The sequence below is a fragment of the Cornus florida genome, unplaced genomic scaffold (genome assembly GCF_030987335.1).
Source record: "Cornus florida cultivar Cherokee Brave unplaced genomic scaffold, ASM3098733v1 CherokeeBrave_3.0.0_Hap2_Chr02, whole genome shotgun sequence".
Lineage (NCBI taxonomy): Eukaryota > Viridiplantae > Streptophyta > Magnoliopsida > Cornales > Cornaceae > Cornus > Cornus florida.
Window position 1 is genome coordinate 26963666 of NW_026775572.1, and position 6949 is coordinate 26970614.

At 31.9% G+C, this 6949-nt stretch overlaps 1 long non-coding RNA gene across 3 annotated transcripts; it reads left to right on the plus strand.

The window, feature by feature from the left end:
• Positions 1–1329: 1329 nt before the first annotated feature.
• Positions 1330–6085, plus strand: LOC132294411 (uncharacterized). 3 transcript variants are annotated; one of them, XR_009478060.1, is made up of 6 exons: positions 1330–1749; positions 1903–1947; positions 2041–2115; positions 2764–2879; positions 4078–4137; positions 5837–6085. It is a non-coding gene; the product is annotated as an uncharacterized LOC132294411 (long non-coding RNA). The 3 variants fall into 3 exon arrangements; XR_009478061.1 differs by lacking the exon at positions 1903–1947 and having other exon boundaries at positions 1333–1749; XR_009478059.1 differs by lacking the exons at positions 1903–1947; positions 2041–2115 and having other exon boundaries at positions 1343–1749.
• The last annotated feature ends 864 nt before the right edge of the window (positions 6086–6949 follow it).

The following is a 6949-nucleotide window of genomic DNA, read 5'->3' on the forward strand; positions in this document are numbered from 1 at the left end:
GAGAGACTAACTTTTTTCTAGAAGACCGAAACATTAATGGTGTGTTCAATAAAAGTCATGTTCCAACGGATCACACTCGTATTAGTATTTATAGATGAGGTCGTGTTGAATGCAGGAGAGACGATGGAGAGTGAATGAAGATAAAATATTGAAGGGTGTGGTATGTAGTGCCATAGATACATAAAAATGTACATAATAAGGCCGGCGATACTTATCAGGGTGACAAGAATTTTACACATTGATGACATAACAGTGTATCTTAATAGACTTCTCGATAAAAAAAACAAAAAAAAAAAACCCCTAGAGATGCTCTTACACAACCTTTTTACATAGCCACATCAGCATATTTCATTTATCCTCCATTTTTTTTCATTCCAGTGACACGTTAAATTTACAATATATATATATATATATATACACACACACAATGGGTGCAGATACTCCATAAATAAAATAAACCTTGATGGGTATTGTAATACATAATCTTAATGAGAGAAATGATGACATAACAAGCTAATAAAAAAGCTTTCTTCTGTATTAATAAATATGCTAATTAATTGTCAATTCCTTGGAATATTGGATCTTGTATTTCTTGGAGTGATGACCTAACATTGATGTACCTGTTGTTGAATTATGAAATGAAAATATGACTCTTATGTCCTTACAAATGACCCTCGTATTAAGCCTGTTGTCACTTGTCACCATACTCCCTTCCACAAAGCATCATCTATGGTCACAATAAACTTAATTACACTACCATTTTTTTACCAATCATTCGTCAAAATATCGTTGGCCATGGACACCGACTAGTAGCCACATGCGATCGAAACATTAATAGCGTGTTTAATGAAAGTTTTGTACTAACGGATCACACTTGTATTAGTATTTATAGATGAGGTCATGTTGAATGTAGGAGAGACGATGGAGAGTGAATGAAGATAAAATATTGGAGGGCGTGGTATATAGTGCAAAGATAGATACATTAAAATGTACACAATAAGGCCGGCGATACTTAACAGGGTGACAAGATTTTTACAGCTAGTGTCGCACAAGGGCTTGGCCACCGGCTGAGGCATCATAGGGTTTAGGGGTGTCGTGCAAGGGGTAAACTGCGGCCATGTTAATTTTGGTGTGGCCAGCGATGACATGTTTAAACTGTGCTTCACGTTGGTCTTCCATTGCTTGATAAAATCAATCTACCACAGAGAATGGAATACGACTGTAACGACCGAAGGTAATTAATAATTTGTAACAAATAGAGCTTCTTAGACAAGAGTCGCTACAAGAAAAATAACTTTTAACCACGATCTTTTTACCACGGTTCCTCAAGAACCGTGCTAGAAAGGTCCTCTTTCTACCACGGTTAAGAGGTGAATTTATATTAGCGGGTTTTACTGCCGCTGATACTTTGAATGCTTGTCCTCTCCAAAAAAATAAAATAAAAAATATATATATTCAGTAGAGTGATGGCGAGCGACTAGATTAGGAATGGCTATGCCACGATTCCCTCAAGCTGTATCGAACGAAAACTCAGAGACAAATCCACACACCCACACAAAAAAAACCACATACAGTGCTGGTGGATTAAAGCCCTAACCGGTGAAAATGTTTTTCCCTCTCTCCATCGAGCCTCTTTCAGTTGGCCATCAGAGCAAACCCTAACCCCTAAAGAAAAAACCCTAAATCTTGAATCCTCCATTAGAGACACGAAGGTGTGTTCGGCGATTTGGAGACGACCGCTGCTGCTAGGTTTGTTTCCAATCTATTTCTCTCTCTATTTATACACGTATATATGTGTGTGTGTGTGTGTGTTCGCAAAACTTACTCGATCAATTAAAATGGATACATAAATTTTGATTCTTATTCTTCTCACCACTCATCTATGTGATTTTGATGTTAGAGTTGGGCTAGAGGAGTTCAATTTTTGAAGAGGATGCATACGAACATGTTAGGGATTTCAATTTTGTTGATGTATATATGAAATTAGGGTTTATCCCCTTTAAAGGCTTCTGATATTGTTATGTCAATCACCTTTTGTAGGATACTGAACCAAAAGACCGAAAAATTGGGAAGCTTTATGAATATGCTTTGAAAAATCCATTACGAATACCAAATGTACGGCCTAACTTCCCTTTCACTAAGAGGCTATTGTTCTGAAAATTCAATTCATATTGTATTGTCAATTCATGGCTCTATCATAAATCCCGACTCAAGCAAATTCAAGCTTTCTGAATTCAACATTTAAATTTAAATTTGCAGTTACCATATAAAGTTTTCAGCCACTATACTATTCTTTAGTTAACCCATCAATTTTTTATTTTTTTTTTTGAAAGATTTTTCTAGTTACGGTTTCAAATTGAAATTTATCACCTAATAGTCTAATACAATTTTCCTGGCACATTAAGAGACAAGAGAAGCCAATATCTATTTATTTATTTGAAGGCAAGCCTTGCCTTGTGCTCTTAACTTTATGCTCATATTCTTAGTTTCTAGAGTTTTTTTTATTTAATTCAAATTTTCCCCCTGTTGAAATCAAATATTTACTCTAAAATCTTGTAAAGATAATGGAAATATTGATTAAGAAAATGTGAAAAACAATTGAGAATTTGAAGCAATGAAAATATCAATCTCTTGAACCTAATGACAAATTTTTGATAGTTCAAAAATTGTGTTAGACCCAAAAAAGTTACTCTAAAATTTGTAACCTTGGCAAAGTGCCTATGACTTTTTTTGAAGTGACTTCCATTGTTGGTTCTTATACAGATTACTGATTACCTTGAGCATAGATTTTATAAGGATTTGAGGAACGAGCATTTTGGCTCCGTAAAAGTTGTGCTTTGCATTTATAGGAAATTGCTATCATCATGTAACGAGCAGATGTAAGTTTGAAGTTTTATTCTTGAATTTAATTTAGTTATGAATCCTATTTCAGCACTGGTGGATTATTTTTCATCATCATCATATGTTGTGAATTCTTTTTAAGAATGCATATATCTCCTTACATAGTTTTCGTTTCAAATAAATCTATGTAAATTGCCTTGTTCCGAAGAATGAATTTGTTCCAACATTTCTCTATAAACAATTTGCTCCATTAAAAAAATGTGAAGTTATAACCAACCAGCTTTTTTCTTTGATGTATAGTACAAAACTTGGGTTAGGGTGGGGCGGCGACGTCTTTTTTCCTTCTATTTGGGGCATGTAGTATATAGATTACAGAATTCAGAGTACATTTCTAGTTTTATTTTATTTATTTTATTTTTATTTTTTTCAAAGAGTACATTTCTGGTTCAAATTACAACTAAATTAAGATAGATTATATATTTGTTTAATTATTCAGAGGAATCTTCAGAGATACTTTATGGGTGGATTGCTGTGTTTTGAAAGTTGGACTTAATGGTTTTCAATTTTTATTTTTCCTTATCGATTGACGATTTTAAAAAATGGATTAGTACAGTTTTATCATCAAACCACTCGATTTTGTGACATATATAGATTGTAGGTATGGTAGGTTTCGACCTTGTTGTTAATGGAGTGAAATTAATTGAAGAATTGTTAGAATTTAAATGAAGAGCTGTGTTGGAAAATGAAAACAAACATGCTGATTCTAGAACTCAAATCTCAATACTTATAACTATTATCTTTTAAATTAAATTTTGGATATGAAAGTACAATTGTTAATGAGTTTACAGGCTTTTGTTTGGCTCAAATTGATTGAAGTTTGAAATTATTATGGATTTTCAAAGTTGATGTTAACATGCTGTCAAAACTGTTTTGTGAGCATAATTTTTCGTATCTTTTCCTTCAAACCTGATTTAATCGGTAAGAAAATTTATTGATTTAAATTGATAGAAGAAAAATATAGTCTTTAAGCTTCCAATGGACATTGGTTTCATGCAAATTGGTTGAGAATTTATTTTTTTATGAATTTTCAAAGGGAAGTAGGTTTTGCTAGGAAAAACTGTTTCAAATAGATTTTTGGGCTTCCTTCTGATTTATTTGTTTATTGTAGGAAGTTCATGAAACCTTAGTGCGAACTGATCTGATCCATATTTTTTTCCTTTCCTTTGTTTCTGACAGAATGTGCTTCATCTTCATTTTGGTGAGCTTTAAATCTTGTTTGCAAAGTTTGTTTCCGAGGTAAACTTTTGTACATCTCTATAATTTTTGTCAGTGGACTCCTTTGTAGTTTTTTTTAGTTGATTTTTATTGTGGGTATCTGATAGAACAAAGTGATGTTTTCCCAATCCAATCAATGTGCCAACACAGTCTGCCAATTTCTTTATATGAAATTTAAAATTAAAAACTGAAGTGTTACTAAGTAGTGTATATATAGTTTCCCCTAGAAGTGGTAAAGGCTTCTCCTTCTCTCTATAATATTGTAATTATTTTGTGTGTATTTGTTTGTGCGTGCTAAGTTATAATGTGATCACAGTCATTTCTATAATATCTGCGTTAGCATGAGTTGCTTGCTTAACCGTAGTGTTACCATTTTGCATTTCTTTCTTTTAGTAGCTTTTTGGGCGTTTATATGTTCAGATTATGCTGTTGTGCTGTTTTTTGTTATAAAGGTGGAGGGGGCGGAACTGCTGGTTTAGAGAGGTCACGGTGCCATTGGGTTTTTCTTAGTTTGATGATTGCTTTCTCTCATAATAAATTCTCGTCTTTTTTTTTTTACTATAGTGGAATATTTTGTGATTGTATGATGTTTGTTCTTGAATAAAAAAAGTACATCTGAATTTAAATAAGTGAAAGTTCTTAGTGCTTTCGTAATTAAGAAAAATATACCAAAAGAAAAACATCCAGAAACTGTGAAACATATCCTCATTATGCTTATTAATATACTTGAATAGCCAACAATGAAAATATAGTTGTTTCTAAACTCTAAAACACTGGCGTCCAAATTAATGTTGTGCAAGTGTGTGGTCGTCATTTATTTTGTCTATGAGAGGTTGAAATTGAGCTTCTATTTATGGCAGTGTATATAAAAGCAAATGTGAGAGGCAAAAATAAAGAATAAAAAATGCGCCTAAGAACCGAACCATATGTACGTGGTGGTGATAAGGTGAGCTTTAGATCAAAAGTGAGTTTGTTTTTGAATGTGAGAAATTAATTAGAGTTAGGTCAATCCCTTAAATCACCATTTGGTACTAGAATACATGACCTTTGTGCTAAAGTAGAAGGTGATGTAGATATGAATCTCAATGTCACATAAAAGACATATCATCCAAGGCAATAATAATTCTTATTTAACAGTGTCCTCAGATTTAGGTATTTGATATATTCAACCTTAGACAGTTACCTGCTTTGACATTTACCAACTCAAGACACAAGTACCTGAGTCCCATATAATATGGCTGACAAACCATCCTAGATCATTTATTTGATTGGTAGCATATCCCAAAATAGGTATAGCAAGATAAATTAGTATTTAATTAAACCAAGCGCTTCCTTTTGAAAAGAAGAGAAGAAAGGTTATAAAAAAACAATAGATCTACTAAACTTTCTAAAAGAATCTGGCCAGGTTTCAGTCCTAAAAAAGTGTCAAAAAGAAAGAAAAATTGAATTAGATAAGGTCATTTTCTTTGTTGAATAAAGCCCTCTTGTGAGCAATTTGGGAGGGTTGTGTACTTTCAATAACCTATTAAATAAGCCATGCTTAAGCTTTAATCCTGGGATTATTTCCTTGACACACTGAACTTGTTTTGCTTGAGTTAATATGAAGAGTAGATCTTTCAATGTACCTTTATTATAATGCTTGCTTTGCTTGGTTTAATTTTGACAACTTTACAACTTGCTTTATATTAATTCTCTTATTTCAACTATTACATCTTTGTAGATCAAAGCTAGAATTGCGGGTTGCTGTTGCCGTTACTTTTTTTGTTGCCGCTATATTTTTTGTATGGCTCATGAAGAAGTTGCAAGAAGATACGAAGAATTTTTGTTTTATTTTATTTTGGTTAAGTAAATATATAAGGTGTGGATCATGTACTTATTTGAAATTTGTATATGGCTAATTTTTGTATAAAACAATGATTTAGAATTGGTTTTATATATATATGTGTGATGTTATTGGTCAGTTGTAAAATTATTTTGGTTATGATGCTATTTTTTATTTACATAGGGTTTGATTATGGGGTCCTTGCAAGACTATTAGTAGGAAAAAAAAAAAAAAAAAAAAGGCTTCAAATGGGTTACACTATTTAAAAATAAAAAAATAAAAAAAATAAAAAAATTGTATAACACTTTATACCACAGTTATGCACCGTGGTAGAAAGTCTATTACTTTATGAGAAAATAGATTTTCTACCACGGTTCCGCACCGTGGTAGAAAGTCGGTGCAAAACCGTGGTAGAGAGTCGAACCGTGGTAGAAAGTTTTTCCACCGTGATAAAAAGTCATTTTTCTTGTAGTGAGTATATATGTATAGATACATTATACATACAATGATATATACATATATATATATAGATGTTTGATAATACTCAGTTAAGTAAAGAATTAGTGATGGTCTCAATTTGTTCTACTTTTAAAAGATAAAGTTTCATTAGGTTTCAAATCTTCTTCTTCTTTTTTATTTATTTATTTATTTTTTTTTAAAATATAAGTGATAGAGTCATGATTTTTATTTTTTGTTTTGTGTATATGATAAATGTGCTATTAAAAAATTTTAAATATAACAGGAGAGCTGAAAAGTATGTATCAAAGGTCTAATATGATGCCTGTTGGTTGTACTTTCTTGGTTGGATTTTTTTTTCTTTTTTCTTTTCTTTTCAAATTCAAGTTAACTTTATAAGAGATAAAAAACTCATGCTTAATATTCAAAAGATTTTCAACACACCTTCTTGTCACCATCAATATAACATTTGTATGACTTTCGTAACATTATATACACTACAACAAATGTGGCCATTTGCAACTCCAAAAGGCATTGTAAAAACTCAAAATTGGT